Source organism: Budorcas taxicolor, chromosome 16, assembly GCF_023091745.1.
Source record: "Budorcas taxicolor isolate Tak-1 chromosome 16, Takin1.1, whole genome shotgun sequence".
Lineage (NCBI taxonomy): Eukaryota > Metazoa > Chordata > Mammalia > Artiodactyla > Bovidae > Budorcas > Budorcas taxicolor.
This window is the reverse complement of record NC_068925.1, coordinates 66,605,354-66,626,628: the sequence shown is the minus strand read 5'-3', so window position 1 is coordinate 66,626,628 and position 21,275 is coordinate 66,605,354. Positions and strand designations below refer to the sequence as shown.

Sequence of the window (21,275 nt, the reverse complement as noted above, 5' to 3'; positions counted from 1 at the left end):
GTAGAAATATCTTTATTTCCCACTGCTCAGAGATGACTACTGTTTTCTTTTTTTTTCTTTATTTCCAGTATTTCTTTAATATATATATTAAAAAAAATAGAACTGGTGTCATATTGCATGCTACTGTACTATGCTGCTAAGTTGCTTCAGTCGTGTCCAACTCTGTGCGACCCCATAGATGACAGCCCACCACGCTTCCCCGTCCCTGGGATTCTCCAGGCAAGAACACTGGAGTGGGTTGCCATTTCCTTCTCCTACTGTACTAGATAACACATTTAAAACACAATGTATCATGGACACTTTACCGTGATACCAAATAAATCTTAAAATATATGAGAATGAATATTTACTTTTCAATTTTCTTTACAAAGCAGTTCATTACTTTCATAATGAAAAAAAAATGCTTAAAATCACTCGCTATGTTAAAATATATTTTTGAGAGGGGTGCACTGTTTTACCCAATGGGTTTAGTGTCCTGTATTTTACATCTTGCTCAGGCCAATTGGAGGGGGATAATCCCCCAGCAGTAACCATGACATATGAAATGGAGCTAGAGATAGTGGATTTTGTGAGGCTTAAATTAGATCGGTTATGCAATGTCCCCAGGAGAGTGTGGAGCACAGTGAATGCTAGGTAATGACAGAATTGTGTCAGCCAATGACAATGCAAGATGGGCGTTCACAGGGGGTGCCCTGAGAACTGGGGAGTAGCCCTGCTAGGGATGTGCTGGAGCCAGCTCTTGTAGGCTCTGAAAAGCAACTGTTAAATACTCAAGAATTTTGCATACTGGTGGTAAAGGTTGTAGCTTAAAATCTGTCATAGTAGAAACATTTATACCACAGAAATTGGAAATCAGCAAAAAGTACAAATCAGGGCTGTTTGTTTGTTTATGTATATATTTTCTCAGCACACTGTTGGGAGCCAGCGTGAGGAACTCCCCCCATGGCAAAGGTCATGAGGAAGGAAGCTTGGCATACGCAAAGGCATGATCAAGCCTCAGGAAACCCCCTGTTCCTGAGCATCTACCCCCAAAACCAGAGTACTTTACGGGGAGCTCTCCCCCATAACCATTTCTCTTGGAGAAGGAGTTGACTTGCAGCTCCAAGTTAATAAAAGTTCCTGGGCGTGACAAGAGTGTTTCAACTTACGAACTCTGGAGGTTCTCTGGCCTGCCTGATCAGGCTCGTCTGGCCGCATGTGATTGTTTACAGCCTCTCAACTGTGAGAGGCACAGGATGTTTTAAAACTTTCTAAATACAGACTCTTTTGAGAAGTTAGAAGATCATTAGTATAGTATTAGTAGGTTGATTAGGAATTATATTGGTGAAGGGTTTTTTCATTTGTCCTGCCAATAATTACTGCTAATTCCCTGCCCTGGGTGTGACAAGGATGTCTCAGGTCAAACCTCTCTGCTGACAGACTAACTTGTGTGACAACCTCTCAACCATAAACAGCACAGAGAGTTTGGAGTATTAGCATAGGGCTTTTTTCATTGATGAGTCAATGATTGCCATCAGGCCTCCATATCCTTAGGCACCTGGGAATATATTAATCAATGTATTTGGAATATAGAAAAGGAAATATAGTAGTTTTTTGATGTTAGCAATACTAGACTTTTTGAGTTAATGAATCTTCTCTTTTGTTATAGATCACTGTACTTTGTTATAAATCACTATAAATCACTGTGTCCTTGCTATGCAAAAATGTAACTTTATCACTATCTTAAAACAAAATAGATCTTAAGGGGAACATTGGTGAAGGGTTTACATTTGTTGAGCCAATATTTGCTGCTAAAACTTCATATTCCTGCCCTTATAATGAATATAACTAGCATATAGGAAAAATAAGTATTAACCTTTAAGATTAATCATGTTAAACCTTAGGTTAAGTAAATTCCTTTCTTGATTGTAACTCACTACAGCCTCACCCTATAGGAATGCAGCTTTATTTGGAGGGTGGTGCCTGATTTAAGAAAAAATCACCCCTGGAAAAATAAGTTTTCTGGTTAACTGACCGGTATCAGAAAGGGCCATAAAATGTCAGCAGATCTCATGGCTAGAAGATGATGAAACTCATAAGACCTTTGTATAATTTTATATGAAGCACCTGATTGTGACAAGGGTCAGGTCTGCTGACCCCCGCGTGACTCTGTATTCATCCCTATGTATAACAAAAAGGTATATAAACAAACCTGAAAAATAAAGAAATCGGATCAGTTTCTGGAAAGACTGATTCCCCCGTGTCGTTTCATTCTCGCTCCCCGTTTTCCTGGCTGAATTCCCATCTGAAATGTGGGTACTCACCAAGCCTGCTAATTCTGCCTGGGCTTCTGAGATCGGACTGGGGAGGCCTCAGTGCCTCCTCTCCTTTGGGAGAATGGAAAGACGCCTGTGGCCTACGTAGGTGGTGATTGGTATTCCATGTAAACCAGTTATTCAGCCTCTTTTCTCCACTAATTCTCCTACTACACTATCTGTTTCTAATCTCCCTCTATATCTGTAATTAAATAAGTTTTTTCCAGGATGCCGACTCCGTCCCCACCTTCGAATCACCCTGGATCCACCGGGGCTGGACCCCGGCAGCACACCACTGGTAGGAACAACCCAAAGACAAGCTTTGCTGCTTCTCAAAGTGGTGGAGTCCTGCAGAAAATGCTTCTGAGGTCTTGTGTAGCCTTAGTCGATTTTGCAAAAACAGAAACAGATGAGCAGCGGCTGAGATCCTGGGCTGATTTTTCCTGCTTTAGCTGGAAAGAGGAGTAGGGAAATAGAAGCAATGCAGAACCAAAAGGGCAAACAGAGTTTTGTTTGTGCTCCTAAAACAGAAATGACTGGATTAGAGGATTAAAGTGCAGGAGATGGGGGCGCTGTCACCTGGAGTGACTAGGACCTCTCAGTGGGAAGTGGATAAGAAATGCACAGTTGGAGAGAAATGCTTGCTCAAGGAGAAGGCTGTGGGAAGGAGTCGAAGAATGGATACACACAGCAGGGTCGCTTCCAACATGTCACCAGGATCAGAGGCATAGGGTCTGGGTGCTGGAAGGGTTCACAGATTCCTGGCTTCCCTTTAACCTCCGAGGAGACAGGGGCTGGGAACTGAATTAATCACTAATTGCCAATGATGTAATCAAGTGTGCATAAGTAATAAAACTTCCATAAAAATTCTAAACAATGGAGTCCAGGGGAATTGCCTGGCAGTCCAGTGGTTAGGATTTGATTTTCACTACAGGGGTCATGGGTTCAATCTATGGTCGGGGAACTAAGATCCCACAAACCGCATGGGACAGCAAAAACCAAAAACTGGGATTCAGAGAGCTTCTGGGTTGGAGACTGCATCCATATGCCAGGAGGGTGGTATACTGCAAAATACTTGGGGTCAGAAGAAGCTCCTGTATTCTGGACACTTCCAGACCTTGCCTTCTATATTTCTTCATTTGGATGTTCATTTGTATCCTTTATAATAAACTTGTAATAGTAAGTAAAAGATTCCCCTGAGTTCTGAGAGCCATTTATTGATGGCAAATTTTCAGTCCTGAGAAGGAAGGGGTCATGGGAACCTGTGATTTGTAGCCAAGTCAGACAGAAGTGTGGGTAACCTGGGGACATACTAGTTGTGAGGCATTTAAGTGGGGGTAAGGGGAGTCTTGGGGGACTGAGCCTTTAAACTCTGGGGTCTGTACTCACTCCAGGTAGGTAGTGTCAGAATTGAAGTAGATTGTAGGGTACCTGTTTGGTTTCCACAGGGAACTGGAGAATTGCCTGGTAGGGAAAACCCACACATTTGGTGTCAGAGTGTTATGTGTGGAAACATCCTCGTAGCATGAATGCTATTTTATTATTCATATATTAATATATGTGTGCATATATACATATATATGTGTATTATACATGTATATTACATAATATGATAAAGCTAGTTTCATTTGGGAAGGGAAATCCCAGCAAAAGCTTGCACTGAGTGCTTGTTGTGCCAGAAAAGTTCTGACAGAAAAATCAGAAGTTGCCGAGAAGTGATGGCTCTTATTACCTAAATAATGGTGTGAATTTGAATAAATTTGAATAAATAAATAAATAATTTGAATAAATCTATTTCATGTCTCTGGGCTCCAATTTCTCACATAAAGTGGAATTTTCTGCAAATGATCTGAGGGTCCTTTCTGTTTCAGAATTTGATGTTCCTGAATTGTTAGCTGTGAGAAAGTCAGTGTGAGGTACAAAGGGAGGACGCAGGTCCGAGAATCAGACAGTGCTGGACTCAATACCAAGGCTGTTGTTACCATACAGCTTTGGGCTAAAGAGTTAAACTCTCTAAAAATGAGGTTTCCACTAGTTCCCATTTGGGAAATGGGAAAATAAAAATGACATAATAAAAACATAAGAATTGATTGGAAAATAAACTTAAAGGACTAAGCATACGTACTAGCATTTTATCTGATACTGATTAAGAGACAAACTTTTAATACACAAAATAACGTACTCCATATTAATTACAAAGCTCTGCTTCGTCATTTTAAGGTGAAACCATTTAAAAATAGGATATGAAACTCAGTGGGGTAAAATTAGCTGATAATGAAACAACAGACTATCTTTGCAGTTTTTTTTTTTTTTCCAGAGAGCTCATTTTTGAACAGTTTACTACGGGGACTATTTTATTTTGGAGAGATTTGTCCAAGTTCTTGCAAACAGGTTCTGCTGAATGAAAATTTTCTGGGTTCAGAAAAACTGAGAGGTTTTTATTCTCCCCTGTGCTAATTAATGCATCACATTTTGCATAAAAATGAAAGGAAAAAAAAGTTGTGAGCAGAATTTTATCAACCAGAACATTTTAGAAAGACAGAACCTGGGCTTTTGATTTTACACCATAAATCTAGTAAAATGTAGGAAACCATCTTCTCGAAATGCCACTGCCATCATTTTCTACCTGCAGGTACACATTTTGCCCTGGGAGGAGTGCGTGCATGCTAAGTCCCTTCAGTCGTGTCCGACTCTTTGCAACCTCATGGACTGCAGTCCGCCAGGCTTCTCTGTTCATGGGGATTTCTCCAGGAGTGGGTTGCCATGCCCTCCTCCAGGGGATCTTCCTGACCCAGGGATCAAACCTTCGTCAATTTTGTCTCCTGCGTTGGCAGGTGGGTTCTTTACTACTAGTGCCACCTGGGAAACCCCTGGGAGGAGAGCTACTTCATTTCTTAACAATCATAACGATTTCTCTGTGGAATCCCAGCTGCTGCTGAGGACCAGCCTGTCTGAGTATATCCTTCAATGTGAAGTCAGTGACTCGATCAGAACCTGAAATAGTCTTACAGAAAAAAATCAGTTAGAAAGTTGCATTGTGCAGACTCGATATTGGATCTTCAGCTTCACTGTATCATTACAGAAACGATTAAAAAAAATACTAAAAATGGTACAAATAGAACGTACTATTTTAAATTGGCCAAAAGTCATGGTTTGAGTAAAGACCAAGAAGGAGAATAAACAAACAATGTGGAAGGATTTGGGATGTGATTATTTTCATGGCATAACTGTATATTTCACCAAGTACCAGCATGAGGTGTGAAAAAGCAACATTCTTTCCAACTGGGAAGAGATGTTCAGGAAAGCAGGACAATTTTCTTCCCCCTGAAGAACTGTGTCATAGAACTGTCAGTGTTGGATTTGCTGTAGTGGAATTTGGCTCTCTGCAATGAATTTCTTCTCCATCAGAGTCTCCTGTGTCTTGCACTCTGTTTTTAATTTGACCACCAGCCTTTGGCATTGAATGAAAAGCCCAAACTCATTCAACCAGAGGCTCATGACATAGAACAAATCATTTGTTTGTTTTTAATGTATTTCCTTTCCCAGCCCAAATACTAAATTGAAATGACACTGAAAGTATCGATCTGAAAAAGAAAGAGAAAGAAGTCAAGGGATTTGCCTTATTTAAAAAATATATCTATAGAGCAGGCAGGGCTGTGGGAAACCCGTTCCCAGCAAATGACTAGGAGATAAAAGATTTTTCAGGTTCAAATTTTAATTTTGTTATTAATTTACACTAGTAATAGCTAATATAATTATGCCATGTCCAGTTTATAAATTGCCTTAGCATACACTGGTTTCCTAATTTTAACCCTCAAAGCAGCATAATGATACAGACGCTAATGTCATCCCCATTTCACAGATAAGAAGACTGAAACTCTGAGACACTGACATCATCCAGCTTTTTCAGTTAACGAGAGGCAATATTTAAAATCAAGCTTGTTCTGACTTCAAATTCCTTGTTCCTGCCAGGCCTTTTAAAGATCTAAAACCATGGGATTCTTGAGCTGAAAGGGAACTTGGAGATCTGCTGGCCAGCTTTTGCCTGATTCTGAAGGATGTTAAATACATTTCCACAAGACAACATTTGGGAAATGCCAAATTAAAGGTTGTTAAGTGGATCAAACTAGATAGCATATTGAAAAGCAGAGACATCACTTTGCCGACTAAGGTCCATCTAGTCAAGGCTATGGTTTTTCCAGTGGTCATGTATGGATGTGAGAGTTGGACTGTGAAGAAGGCTGAGTGCCGAAGAATTGATGCTTTTGAACTGTGGTGTTGGAGAAGACTCTTGAAAGTCCCTTGGACTGCAAGGAGATCCAACCAGTCCATTCTGAAGGAGATCAGCCCTGGGATTTCTTTGGAGGGAATGATGCTAAAGCTGAAACTCCAGTACTTTGGCCACCTCATGTGAAGAGTTAACTCATTGGAAAAGACTCTGATGCTGGGAGGGATTGGGAGCAGGAGGAGAAGGGGACAACCGAGGATGAGATGGCTGGATGGCATCACTGACTCGATGGATGTGAATCTGAGTGAACTCCGGGAGTTGGTGATGGACAGGGAGGCCTGGCGTGCTGCGATTCATGGGGTCGCAAAGAGTCGGACACGACTGAGTGACTGAACTGAACTGAAGTGGATTTCTTGACCACAGAATGTCCCAGAGCTTTTATTTTGCTGGCTAATCTTGATGCTTTTTCTGCACTTATTTGGCAATGAATTTATCTTGGGGTCCATCTACCTAAGAGCCACATCATGTCAGGGATCTGGGATGAGCTGCCCTCTCTGCTTCTTTATAGAAATAAATCCTCACTTGTTCTGGATTTTTCTTGGAGTCACTCCTATGCCACCTCAAGTTGACCTGGAAGGAAGTGGAAGAATTGAACTTTTGTTATTCAACTGATTTACCATTGGAAACAGGAAGTGGTAATGAAGTGGCAGATTTCTGCCCTCCTGATTCTTTGTGCAAACATTTATTAGTTGTGCTCCAGATTCCAGGGACTGGCTGGGGATCTGTGTGGAAAGATGGAGAGGAAAGTGGAAAGATGCCCTCAATATATTGTTCCCTCATTCTCTAGTGTGTGTTAGTTGCTCAGTCGTGTCCGACTGTTTGCCACCCCTTGGGCTGTAGCCAGCCAGGGTCCTCTATCCATAGGATTCTCTAGGCAAGAATACTGGAGTGGGTTGCCATTCCCTTCTCTCATACTCTAGAACAAGGTGCAAACCAATCTAGCAAATAATGACGAACACCTGATGAAAGGGGGCACTCAACGGAAGCCCAGAGAGGGCAGTAGCTCATCCTGGTGAAGACGGGTGCAGGGGGCAGGTTTGTGCTCAGGTGCCTGCTCTTCCTCTTGGAGGGACAAAGGTCGTATCGGGCCCTTCAGCTGCCCCAGCCGAGGAGGGTGGAGACTGTGTACCCAGCTGACAGAAGGTGTGGATGCCTTCTGGGACCCACCCCAGCCCCAGGGCATTGGCGTCTGTGCTCCATAGCTTTCCTGACAGAAAGAAAAAAAGATTGAAAATGTCTCACCTCCACATGTCCTATTTTTAATTGATTTTTGTACAGACTCTTCAATCAGGGTATGAATATTTAATCGTCCTGTCAGGTCAGATCCTTCCTGGTCAGACAGTTAAAAATGACTTTGGACAGGGGAGGAAATGAGGTGGTGGAAAGGTGTGAAATGAGGAAAGGGAGGCATTTGCTCACAGGGGATCAGATCTAAGGACCAAGGAAGGTCCCGAGAAGAAGGGCACCTTGCTTTCTTTGTCTCTGTCCCTCCATGGCACACCTCGTAGCAATGCAGCCTTTGTCCAGAGGCCACAGGGAGTCATGTAAGAGCTTAGACAACACCTAGGCCTGAGGAGAAAGTAGGCGATTTCTTCAATGAGGAGAAGCCAAGAGGGTGGTCCCTGGGGAAGGGTCCAGAAGATGAAGTGTTCATGCTCCTGGTTTCCTAAGTTTGTGAGGACCTGATTGGTGTTTTGACTCCAGGCTTCACCCCAACCCGGGTGGAACCTGGCCGCACACACCTTTCGTTGAGAAATGGCATCTCTCTTGGCTGCCCAGCAGCACGGAAGCTGAGAAAATGGCCCAGGAACTATTTCAGGTGAACACACTCTCACAGGCAGTGAATAAACCTCTCAATGTGACTTGTTCCAAGAGACTATTAATAGGCAGGCGATGAGAGGGATGGGAGAATTGAATTTCATTCCGTTTTGGACTCTCGTTTTGTGCATACCTCTTTTTCAAACACAGAAATGAAGCCCAGAGGCACAGGGAGAAGGTGGCCACCTCCCACTCCTCTCCCAGCAGCACACTCACCGAGGGTCCCATCACAATCCTTTCCGACCCCCACTCAGGCCTTTGCTGAACACAAGCCTCCCAGGTCCAGACATTCACAGAACAGCAAGAGGAGGTGACGCCTTGAGTCATATTCATATTCGCTTCAACATTGCCGTTGCCTCTCTGTGCATCCGTGTGGTTTGAAGAAGGGATTCTCATGCAGGAAACACCTGCTGAAAGGAGGGCTTTGGAAATGCCCAGGTTAGTTTGATTGTCTTAGCAGTGGGCTGGGGGTGATCTCAGCATTTACTGGGGATAGGGCAGAGATGCTAAACAGATTGAAATTCTCTGGCTGGTGTCCCCAACCAAGAACTGCCCCTGCCCTGCATGACTGCTGGGGGCCCTCTATGCATTCTCCGTGGAGGATGTATTTGGAATGGTCTCACAGTACATCTGAATTCCATTTCACTCATCAGCACAAAGTATTTGTTTCAAGTTTTCAAACTTGAAGCAAGACATTTTCTAGGAAAACTCGATTTTTTAAAAAATAAGTCTTTTATATTTATTCAGATATGTCTTTTATATTTACCATTTCCAGTGCTCTTTAAAAAGTTTATTTTTATCTATTTGGCCGTGTCGGGTCTTAACTGCTGCTTATGCAATCTTCAGTTGCGGCAGGTGGGATCTAGTTCCCTGATCAGGGACTGAACCCGGGCCTCCTGTATTGGGAGCACAGAGTCTTAGCCACTGGACCCCCCGGGGAGTCCCCTAGGAAAACTTGATTGTAACGGCTGTGGGAAATCAAGGAAAGACAGAATTTTGTTTTGTTTGGGGCTTTACCAAGAATTGTTCACCTTTACCAAGAGCTGTTCACCTCCTTTTGGAATTAGATCCCTGATGGCAGTGACACTTGTGGTGTTTGTTACCAAAACCACACACCTGTGGCAGTCTGCACCTGCAGCTGCCAGATTTCCCTGCCAGAGGATCTGAGTACTTCCTGTTGGCTCCTGACGGAATTGCACCAAACCTCTAAATACTGAAACACATATGATGTTATTCTAAGTGACTCTGATTTTATTTTGCCTTTGTATTACCATTAGGGCATTATACTGATTTTTAAAATGGTATGTAGCAGTAGTTTAATTAATATCTAATTTAATTATTAATTTTATCATTAATTAACTAGTTGATTACTATTTAATTTAACATTAGTTTAATTTCAGGAATGTAGAGGGGATATTGCAGAATATTTGTTGTGGGGAAGACATTGTTTCTGCTCCAGGTCCTAAGCCTGGGGTGAAATGTCTGATTTAGGCTTTAAAACAGGACAGACTTCTGAGAGACAAGCCAGGCAGACGGATCATCAGCCATGGGACTTCCTGAATCTTGTGTTCTTTTCGGAGGCTAAAATGCTTCTGCAAACGAAAGTGCCTGCAAGGATCGGGCAGTTCATGGGAAACAGTAAAGAAGCAGAAAAACAAGAGTGCAAGGGCCTTGGCAGGGGCACTGGCTCCTGGCACTGGCAGGGACACTCGGGGTCTGTGCCTACTGACTGTGGCCCCACAGAGTTGCAGGCATAGTGTCACTAGATTTTCCACGTTTGCAGTGGAAGCTAGAAACCTGATGTGCTGTCCGTCATATAAAGGCTAGGTAAGACTGGGTTGCTCTAACAAAGAAAGCCAACCACACAATGGCTTAAGGGACCTGGATGTGGATTTCTTTTGCAGGTCATGATCAAAGCAGAGTGACAGTCTTGTGTGGCAGGAGCAGAGGGACAAGGGCATGGAGGAGAACATGAGCAGCAACATGAAGACCCAGATCTGGAAGGCCCAACTCCTCCTCTGTTCCACGTGTATATGACCTCTGCTTGGTGGGGAAATGTCATTTTTAGCTGGGCAGCTATTGCATGGCTGTACCACTGACCATCTCTGCCAGTGTACTTACCCCAGGCACTTAAAGTATGACACATAGATCAGTCCCCTGCAGACCATGATGCTGAGCTTGACTCGAAGACTGCCAGCCCAGCCCTGCTGGAATTCCCTGTTTAGTTGTAGATTTAAGTTAAACAGCTGGGGAAACCATTCAGACTAGAGGAGAAAGGAGGAAGACAGGTGGGCCAAGGTGTTGAAGTTGGTGGAGGGGTGGCATCCTCAGAGCAGACACACATAGTGGGGACAGCTTGGAGGACAGAAGCCCACAGACCTTGAACGCAGGCACGGGAGGTTTCATCCAGGTTATCTGTCTTACCTCCACTTGCCTGGCAAACGCCTCTCAGGCCAGCGTAAGTGCTCCTCTCCTACGTGCCTGGCACAACGCCGATTGCACGTGTCATTTTCTTTGTCTATTTTTGTCTTCCCATCTAGACTGCAGTTCTGTTTTGCTCACTTTTATATCCCCAGGGTCTTGCAGAGTAATTATTAATAGTAGAGTAAGTGCTCAACAAATCCTTGATGAATGACTGAAAAAAATCCTGTGATCAGTGGATAATTAATGCATCCTTCTGAGTCAGTGCTAGGAACCATCAGGGTGCTTTGTTAAGAAGACTAATCTGGCCCTGGAGGAAGGTATGGCAACCCACTCCAGTGTCCTTGCCTGGAAAATCCTAGGAAAAGGAACGGGCGACAGTTCACAGGTTCGCAAAGGAGTCAGACATGACTTAGGGACTCAACAACAACAACAAGAACAAGAGGACTAATCTGGGACTTCCCTGGTGGTTCAGTGGCTAAGACTCCATTCTTCCACTGCAGAGGGGCATGGGTATGATCCCTGGTCCCCCAGTTGGAGACGTTCCACATGCAGTGGAACCAAAGAGAAAAGGCAGACTAATCTTGTTATCACGTTCAGAAGGCCAGAATCAGCAGGCCAAAGACAGCATGGGTTTCATGGGGAAGTGCTCTGTGATGGAGGGCAGAGATGGCCTGTGGGAAGGGATGGGCTTCAAAAGGCTGATGGGTTGGAGGTGTCTGCACAGGGAGCGGAGAACTGGAAACTCCCGCTTCTGGATTTCTGTTTCTTTCCTAGTCTAGAGTTAACAGGTTAGCTGAGGTGCCTGTCACTAACGCAGGGCCTGAGTGGAGGAGACAGCAGTGAGCAGCAAACCCTTCAGGGTTCTGTGTCCTATGAAATTGAATTAAAATAGAAATTCTAGGGGAGGCTTCCTGGATGAGGGAGCATTTACGATGGGCTTTGAGATAATCAGAAAATGAAGGTTCTGAAAATGCACGTGAGTTTTGTTAATTTGCCAAGAACCTAGCAAGAGTCTAATAAATATTTTTGTGAATGAAAATGAAGAAATGGGCAGATAGCTATGGTTTGTACTAGTCTTTCTGGAAGAATGACTAGGGGTTCCTATCAAGTTGGGAAGCTTTTGTTGCTGTATCATGCCTTGGCCACTCAAGCCCATTGAAGGAAGCCCATTGATCTTTGAGGAATAAGATTCTGTTGTGTCGTGTAGTCTGTGCATGAGCTGTAAAGGAATTTCCAGACATGAAGCAGAACGAGAGGAAAATAGAGTTTATTAGCGTGGGAGACGCTGCTAAAACGGTGGGCCAGCTCAAAGGAGAGCTGTCCCCTCTTGAGGCCTAGTAGCCAATTTTTATAGCCTCATGACAGAAAATTTCTACTGGAAGGGTGGCATTAGGTTATTGGTAAGGATGCTATAGGGTGGGTAATAGGGCAGGTATTTTACTTAATATAGGGTGGGGGAACCGGCTGGTTTAGATCAGGAGGCTCATGGTAACAGTTGCCATGGGGCCTGGTTAATTCCAGAATTTTTTGTCCTGTGACCTTGGTCTAAGGCTCCACACCTGTGACCTTGGTGTAAGTTTCTGCACCTGTGACCTTGGTCTAAGGCTCCACACCTGTGACCTTAGTCTAAGGCTCCGCACCTGTGACCTTGGTACAGGGCTCCACATGCTGGCTATGAGGGGTGGGAGTTCCAGAAGTCAAGTCAGCCCTTCCCTGGACCAGTGATCAAGAAAACACCAAGCTGGTGGCAGGCCCTGTGGCCCAGGATTGACCTGGCTGCTGACCTTGCCAGTCACTCTTGCCAGCCTGGGGAGACTCCCACAGCCCCCAGGGACTGGCAGGCGGCCCCAGCATCCACTGTCACATCCCCAGGGCTGTGAAAGAAAGACAAAGGTCTTCCATTGTGTGCAGGGGAGCGCGGCTGTGGGCGGGGAGCCTCAGACAGAGCATGTGTTTGGGGAGAGTCTCCATAATAAAACAAAGGCTCGGCTGTTAGGAGATCCCTCGCCGAGTCAGGCATTTGGATTGTGAGGCTTGGGTTAAGGAAAGGGCTTTCTCTGCAAGCACAACAGATGCCTGGAAGTGACGTGCCTGCTCCAGATACTTGTGGGAAGCAAGACTGAAAGGCCCAGCATGGCTGGTGGTTAGGGCCACGGCGCTGCCAAGCAGGTATTGGGAGCTGGGGGTGAGGAAGGGTTGGGCTTGGTTTCAGGGCTTAGAGAAGGAGGCTCTGAAGGTGGCTGGAGGCGAAGGGGACACAGAGGAAGATCCTGTTGAAGGAGAACTAGAGGGGAGCTCAGCTCTGTCCTCTGTGATGGCCTGGGGGGTGAGATGGTGAGTGGGAGGGCGGGGTTATATGCATACATACAGCTGATTCACGTTGCTGTACAGCAGAAACTAATACACCGTTGTAAAGCAATTATTCTCCAATTAAAAACATTCAAGTTTTGCCATCTAGCCCTTGACCTTGCCTAAGACGTTTTCCTTCTTTGTGTCTTCTTTTCTGCACCTGTGCTGCGCTGGCCCAGGCTGGGTGGGGGTGGGGTGGGGGTGGGGCAGCTGGTCATGCTTCAAGAGGCACAGAGTCCCACACCCACTGAAGGGCTACGTGTCAGTGATTCGGATTTCCTTGCACTTCATAAGTATATCATGGATACTCAACAGACACAGCACAGTAACAATTTCTGGCTCAGAGATTCCCCCCTTCTGGAATTCTATTCTCTACCAAGGTCAAGGGGTCCCCAAATAACCTAAGGGAGTAGTGATTTCCCTTTCCACAGCTTCTTGGATAGATTAGAAATAATAAAAGGCTTGGGCCTAAGAATTAAAAATTGGGATGGATCTAAAATACTTTGCTCCCAAATATCTTATTCTTTCAAAGACGATGATTCCAATAATTGAGATTCTGAGTGAGACTGAAAAATGTTCTATGGGAAAAAGATAAGATTTCTTTGCAGAACAATAGATTAAGTGTTTTTTAAATGAATGACAACTAGAAAGTTAAAAATTCCAAAACTACCTCTTAAATTAATCAACCAAGGAAGCTGACATTTCCATTATTATGATGATAGCAAGACTTGTAAGCGTGAATATCTCAGACATACTAGAATGTCATATTTTCAAGGAACTTTTTTTCTTTTTTGGTCAAGCCATAAACCTGGTAGGATCTTAGTTCCCTGACCAGAGATTGAACCCATGCCCTCAGCAGTGAAAAGGCAGAGTTCTGACTGCTGGATTACCAGGGAATTCCCACAAGAGACTTTTAAAGGTGAACTTAGCCCAACATACACACTTGACAGGTAAGAAACCAAATTCCAGAAGAGAGGCTACAGTAAGACACGAAAAATGTGTATTCAGAGTTTACCTTCTCCTGTGCTGACTGTAGATGTGATGTCAGCGTGTCCATACCTGGCACCTGGCTGCCTGGGACACCTGCAAGGCTGCCGTGGGGTGATGTGTGGTTTGATTTTCCTCTGCATCTCTTCCTTTGGGAGGACATATCTGGCAGTCAAGGTGCTGTTCATCATGGGAGGGCCCTTGATTCGGGCTGGTCAATAGTGACAGAGATTGTTCTGGAGTGGGCATGTGATCCAAAGCAGAACTCACGAAAGTCTTTTCTTGAGATTTTTATATGGATTGACCCAAAGCTGCAGAGGCCATGTAAGCAAGCTTCCCTGACTGCAAAGAGGAAGTATATGAAGTAGGAGAGAATAAGGTTACTCTGGGAGGAAGAAAACCTAAAATTAGATAGACAGATGGTTGATAGATGATAGATACATACCTAAGTGTATACACACACACACACACACACACACACAGAAACCTAGAAAGAACCAGCTCCTGCCCTTGATAGTTCTTTTGCTTGAGCTAGTTTGTTATTATTGTTATTATTTATTTTGGCCGTGCTACTTGGTTTGCAGGACCTTAGTTCCCAGACCAGGGATAGAACCTGTACCCCCTGTAGTGAAAGCACAGAGTCCTAACCACCGGACCACAGGGGAATTCCCTACTTGAGCTCGTTTACATTAAGCTTCTGTCACATGCAAACAAAAATCTTGTAATCAATACAGTAGAAACACACAGCCCTGTGACTTTTTGAAAAAAATTATTTATTTTTTAATGGAAGGATAATTTGCTTTACAGAATTTTGTTGTTTTCTGTCAAACATCAGCATGAATCACAGCTGGCCCTGTGACTTCATCTCGTCCTTTGTCATCCCCTTCTCTTCCTACCTTCAGTCTTTCCCAGTATTAGGGTCTTTTCCAATGAATTGGCTCTTCACATCCGGTGGCTAAAGTATTGGAGCTTCAATTTCAGTATCAGTCCTTCCAATGAATATTCAGATCTAATTTCTTTTAGGATTGACTGTTTTGATCTCCTTGTGGATTAAGGGACTTGCAAGAGTCTTCTCCAACACCACAGTTCGAAAGCATCAGTTCTCAGCTTTCTTTGTCCAACTCTCACATTCATACATGACTTTGACTAGACGGACCTTCGTTGGCAAAGTAATGTCTCTGCTTTTTAACATGCTGTCCAGGTTTTTCGTAGCTTTTCTTCCAAGGAGCAAGTGTCTTTTAATTTCATGGCTGCAGTCACCATCCACAGTGATTTTGGAGCCCAAGAAAATAAAGAAATGTAAATAGAATCTCTTTCCTCACCTAGAATGTCTTCCCTGGGACTTGGCACTAGGAGAAGACTGGGGGCCTTTACTGTTGACAACACCCTTCTTTTGTTTATTTAAAAACATTGACAAGACAATCTATTAAAAATATATAAACATTTTGAAAAGTTACAGCATCCAGCAGCCAAATGCAACTGTTGATTTGGCCACAAGACAGTGATGATGCGTAGCCTTTATTGCGTTCTGCTGCTCACTTTACGCATTATTTAGAAACACACAAAAAATGGCCATCTTCATTGTGGTAATGGCTGTACAACACTCATCCATGTTATATGGCAGTTTATTAAATGTTCAATATTTTTAAAAAAGAACACCTAGGTGGTCTTCTGCTTTTTTGTTGTTTAGTTGCTAAGTCGTGTTGCCTCTTTGAGACATCGTGGACAGTAGCCTGCCAGGCTCCTCTGTCCATGGGATTCTCCATGGCAAGTATATTGCAGTAGGTTGCCATTTCCCTCTCCAGGATCAAAGCTGTATCTCCTCCACTGGTAGGTGGATTCTTTACCACTGAGCCACAAGGGAAACTGTCTTCTGCTGCTTTTCTGCAAACTTTTGTTTAAATTTATTTTCAGGTAAAATGTTGGGCTACTTCCAACAAGTTCCCCAAAAACTGCACATCTGTGCTTGCCTTTGTCAATGCCATCCTTTCTGCCCCTGGGATCTCCTGTCCCTTTCCTTTTCAGTCCTTTTTTGGTTAACTCGCTTATACTTTAAAGCCCTGCTCTGACACTCTCTTGTTCATTTGTTCTTCTTTTATCAAGAATTTACTGAACCAAGTGCTATGCTGGGAGCTGGGGCTATGACAAGGAACGTGACTTTCATTCATTCATTCACCCAGCAGGTATTTCTTGAAGGTCTACGATGTGCCAGTGGCAGTGTTAGGTGCAGGAAATCCAGTGGTGAGTAAGATGAGGTCCCTGCCCTTGCGGAGCTTAGATTCTACTGGGAGATAAAAGGCAGAATTCATTAAGGAGTGGGAAGTGTTCTCCAGTCATTTATTTCCATCCGTCTCAATAGCTCTTTCTTACCTGTGTTTCCAACTAGACTGAGGAATGTGAGGAGAGAGGCTGTGTCCTTCACTTCGTGGCTCTGCTGGGCAGCGGTGCACTACTGCGCTGAAGTGGGCACCTCTGGTGGCAAAAAAACACCCAGAGTGTATTTTGTCCTTTAGAGGAAAGGCCGTTTCCTCCTTCAGGAGAACTGTGTCTATGTCTGTGATAGCTGAAAACCTCACAACTCAAACCCAAGAGAAGCTGTTTCAGGTATTCCCAGATAGTCAGTCACCTTTCCTTCCTTTGTCAAGAGCAAAGCTCATCTGATTTAGGAAAAGTGGTCTCATTCATGGCCTAAGCACACCACAGGCCCCAGGAGGAGCATGTTCGGGGAAGGGCCCAGAAAAAGCCAGGGAGAGGCTTTCTGGAAGCACTGCCCCCACTAGTAGGGGGTCTTCTAGATGGAATATCCAGAGAAGGGGCCACGACTGGCCATGCAGCCAGCTTCCCTGGGACCACCCTTAGAACACCAGCCCGTCAGCTGCCGCATTGTGGCCTTCTCTTTACACTGTGAATTGTTAGCAGTTTCTAAATAGACCATTCATTTTTCCTTTTAGCACAGAAGGGTCTCAGAACTCCAAATACCACAAGGGGCCTGAATGTTTCAACTCAAAACATTCCCCAAACCGCAGCCCTCGGGTGAGACGCAGAGCTAGCCAAGGCTTTGGAGGAAAAACAACCGCCCACCAGCCTGGAAACCACTGGGTACACAGGCAGCTGGGTCGGCTTGCTCCCAGAGGCTGGGAGACAGCGTTTTTACCAGTCGGAGTTAATCTGATAAAACCACCTTCCCTTGACTTCCCCTCTGCCGGAGGAAACAAACCCGTCTGGTGGCTGGATGCTGAGTGTGTGGGGCATGGGGTGTGGGGCATGGGACCAGGCTGCCCAGGGTACCTGGAGAACCCAAGCCACTGCTGCCTCGTGTCTTCCTCCCCAACTGTGGGAGGGGAAAAAAAAAAGGAGAGAGAGAAAGAGTGAGAAGAGCTTTTGTAACATTCTCACAGCAGCATTTGATTCAGAGAGAAGGCTAATAGCGCCAAACTGCTGCTCAGACCCTGTGTAGTCGGAGAAACAGCTCCCAGGAACACAAGAGAGGTGGCGCTGCAGCCCACCCGGGGAAAGACTGGATTCTTGGAGTTGAGGCTCCCAAGGCCCTTACAGACATCCAGCGGGCAAAAGAGATCCCAGAAGGCCTAGTGGACCCATTCAGTGGGCCACACATTCTCCCAGGCTGCTTTCTGGGGGAAGAGCAGCTTCGCCAAGTGCTTTGGCATCTCTGTCTTGATGAAGACCCCAAGGAGGCATTTGCAGGCAAGATTTACCCAAGTCGCTGGAGCTCAGGCCACACCAGAGGGTGACGATGACCTGGGAGAGGTCTATTCATTGCCCCTTGCCTGCCAGCATGTAGTCTGAGGCTTCCACAGCTTTTTTGAGGATGTGAACTTCATGTTGGTCGTGTTGGGGCTCTGCTGCTGGAGATCTCTCTTGGATCCACAACAGTGGAGGAAATCCACGAGCCAGGACAAGACCCACTGCTACCTGCGGCAGATAGTCCTTGACTGCACCCAAACTGGGTTGTTCACCAGGATCTCAAGCTGGGCAGAGTCTTCCTGAATGAGGATCTGGAGGTGAAAATAGGAGATTTGGACCAAAGAGGAATATGTTGGGGAGCAGAAGAGCCTATCTAAATACCTAGTGCTTCCCTAGCAGCTCCCTGGTAACGAATTTGCCTCCCAATGCAGGAGACCTGAGTTTGATCCCTGGGTTGGGCAGATCCCCTGGAGAAGGAAATGGCAACCTACTCCAGTATTCTTCCCTGGGAAATCCCATGGACAGAGGAGCCAAAGAGTAAGATGCTGCTTAGTGACTAAACAACAACAAACGATTCCTGAGGTGTTAAGCAACAAAAGGCAGTGTTTCCAGATGGTCGTGGGCTCCACTGGGTGCATCATGGGTGCAGCTCACCTTTGAGATCTCTTGCCTAAAACTTACTGACTTCTGCATCAAGAAGAATGAATGCAATATTCCCAAGCGCATAACTGCCTCTTCCAGAAGAAGCTGTAGACAGACCCCACTGCTCACCTGACAATTCATGAGCAGCTCAAGATCAGTTTTTCTGGCTACATCCCAGCCCATCCCCCATTACCTGCCCCACTATTCCATGAAGATTTTCAATCGCTTCCAGCAGATTGGACCCCGGGAACAGGAAGCCTCTCAGAGTCCTCAATAAAGGCCTGGAGAACCCTATGCCTAAGACTCACTGGGAAAAAGAGGAACCAGTGGTCCAGGAGATCAGAGAAGCAGTCAAGTGCCACCTTGGTGACATGTTGTATTGGCCGCATAATGTGAACGCCTCCAAGCCCTCTGAGAGGTCAGGCAGGAGGAAGCTGAGGATTCTGCCAGCATCACCATCTTCTGAATCAGCAAAGTGGGGGGACTACTTGGACAAGTGCAGCCTTGGGAGTCAGCTGTGTGGCCGAGTGTGGGGGTGTTCTCCAATGACGGGACTCATCTCGTCCTCCAGCCTGTTGGTATCTGTCTGCAGTAAACAGAGTGTGATGGCGCAGTGCTCCACCTCACCGTTGAGTTCCCATCCCAACTCCTCCATGAAGACCATGCTCCACATATTTCCAGAACTCCATGAGTGGACACTTGCTGAAGGTGGGCACCATTGGGAAGGTGTTGGACTAGTCCAGCTACCCGTGTACCTGATTTTGTGCACACAGCACCATCATCCTGCACTCAGTAATGGCTGGGTGCAAATTGGCATCTCCCAGGACCATAGCAAACTCATCCTGTGTCCAGCGTGGCAGCTGTCACTACAGCAACTACAAGCTGGGTTTCCCAAGAACTGCCTGAACCTCCTGGAGTAGCGCAGCTGCTCCAAGGGTCTGACCAGTCAGCTCCACCATGTCCTTCCATGGTGGACAAACTACTGAGCTCTGGCTTGGCCTCTAACCGCCTCAGGACCGCCTCACAGCTCCTCCCCTGGGACTTGTGCCCCTCCTCGCCCTCACCTGCACCTTGGGCCCCTATGGGTTAGCTCCATTGTGCTGGTTCTGTGTGTGTGTGTGATAGTCCCCCAATCCTCAAACCTGGCAGCTAAAAAGAGAGTATGTCGTGCTTACAAGTGGGGTTTGCTATATACATTATTTTTGTACATGTTGAGTTGTAGGTTCTATGGCCATATGAAGTGTATGGAATACTGCTATAGAATTCAGGACTGTTTTTCTTTGGCTTTATACACGTTAAACGTGTGAATCTTTCAAAAAAGCTATGGTGAGTGCTGATTGGCTACTAGTTTTCACGGGCACTCAGCGGCTGCCTGGGTCAGCCAATTGAAAGCAAGGATTGATTACTTCTGAGGTGACCCGTGGAGGTGGCTGTGTGGGTAGATGGGAGGTCTGCCTTCGCTGGGTCTTAGCCCAGTATGTCAAGTAACAATGGTAAACCAATTCAGTGGTAACAAACACTGTCAAGTAACAATGGTAAACAAACACATTATGAATAAGTTCTTGAAGTGCCCCCTGCTGAGAGCAGCAGGGCCCCCTCTGCTGGTAGGGCCTGAGAATGCTGGGCTGACCCTGTCACGAGGACAAGTCTCTCAGGACTGGTCTTGGGGGAAGGTTATGGAACTCGTGCGAACTCCTTTGAATGAGCTGCGGACTCCAGATTGTCTAGCTGGCATGCAGAAAAGCTGGGAAGGTAAGTGGAAAGCTTGGGAAGGCAGAGAAGGGGAGAGGGAAACAGGGCGAGAGAGGGAGGGGGAGAGGAGAAAGGAGGAGGGAGAAAAGAAAAGTAAGGAACCCCCAGGGGTAGGTGCTGTGCAGGAAGGGCTGCCTGGGGTCCCTTCCACGTCTCACAGCGGCCTATGTGTATGAGGAGTACATGGTGGGTTTGGTTGAGGAGGGACACATTTAGGGGAGCTGTTTCAACAGGAGGAAGCGAAGATGAGACGGAAGGAAGGATGAGAATACTGGAGGGAAGCTGGAGAAGGTGGCTCAGAGGTGGCCCAGGCAAAGAATGTGATCAAGCAGAGACGACGTGGCATGCTGACCCAAGGCACACATGTGAGTGGCCCTAAGGCTGAGGGGTTACAAGCTAGGCCTCTGAGTCAGATGACCTAATCCTGGGTCTGCATGCGTGCAGTGTGACCTTGGGCAAGTTACTCAATCTCTCTGTGGCTCAGTCTCCCCAACTATAAAGCTTCATAGGGGTTATCTGAAGGGTTATGTGAGAGAACATTTCGTCTCCGTTTGGTATGTGGCAGTGACTGTTATGAGGATGGATCAGTTGGGGACCAGTTGATGGCCTTGATGTCACACTGTCCCCAGTGACTGTCAGTGTTTGGTAGACTCGGCTTCTGCTAAGGAGTCCATTTTACCTGAGACCTGAGGATGGAAATCAGCTCTGATCATGACCAGGTTTCAGTGTATGAAGAGACTTCAGTTTACCTGGGTCTTCCTACTTAATACCAATGACCCTGTTTACTTTTAGTTTGGAAAATCTTCAAGCTTTTTCCTTCCAATTTTGTGTGGGGGAGGAGGGGTGGGAATGAGGAGATGTTTGTGGCCCCTGGCAGGAGTCAGAGGGGACCCCGGGGCACCAGAATTCCAGAGTCCCTAGGAGCACAAATCCTGAAGATTATGTCAAGGATAAAAGAGGATTTAGGGTGACGATTTAAAGCTTCCTTTCTCCTTTTTCGGCCAAGGGCCTGGGAA

General features: G+C 45.7%; 1 pseudogene; it reads left to right on the top strand.

Moving 5' to 3' along the window:
- The first annotated feature begins 532 nt into the window (after window positions 1-532).
- Window positions 533-19,597, top strand: LOC128061298 (serine/threonine-protein kinase PLK1-like; annotated as a pseudogene).
- Window positions 19,598-21,275: the final 1,678 nt, after the last annotated feature.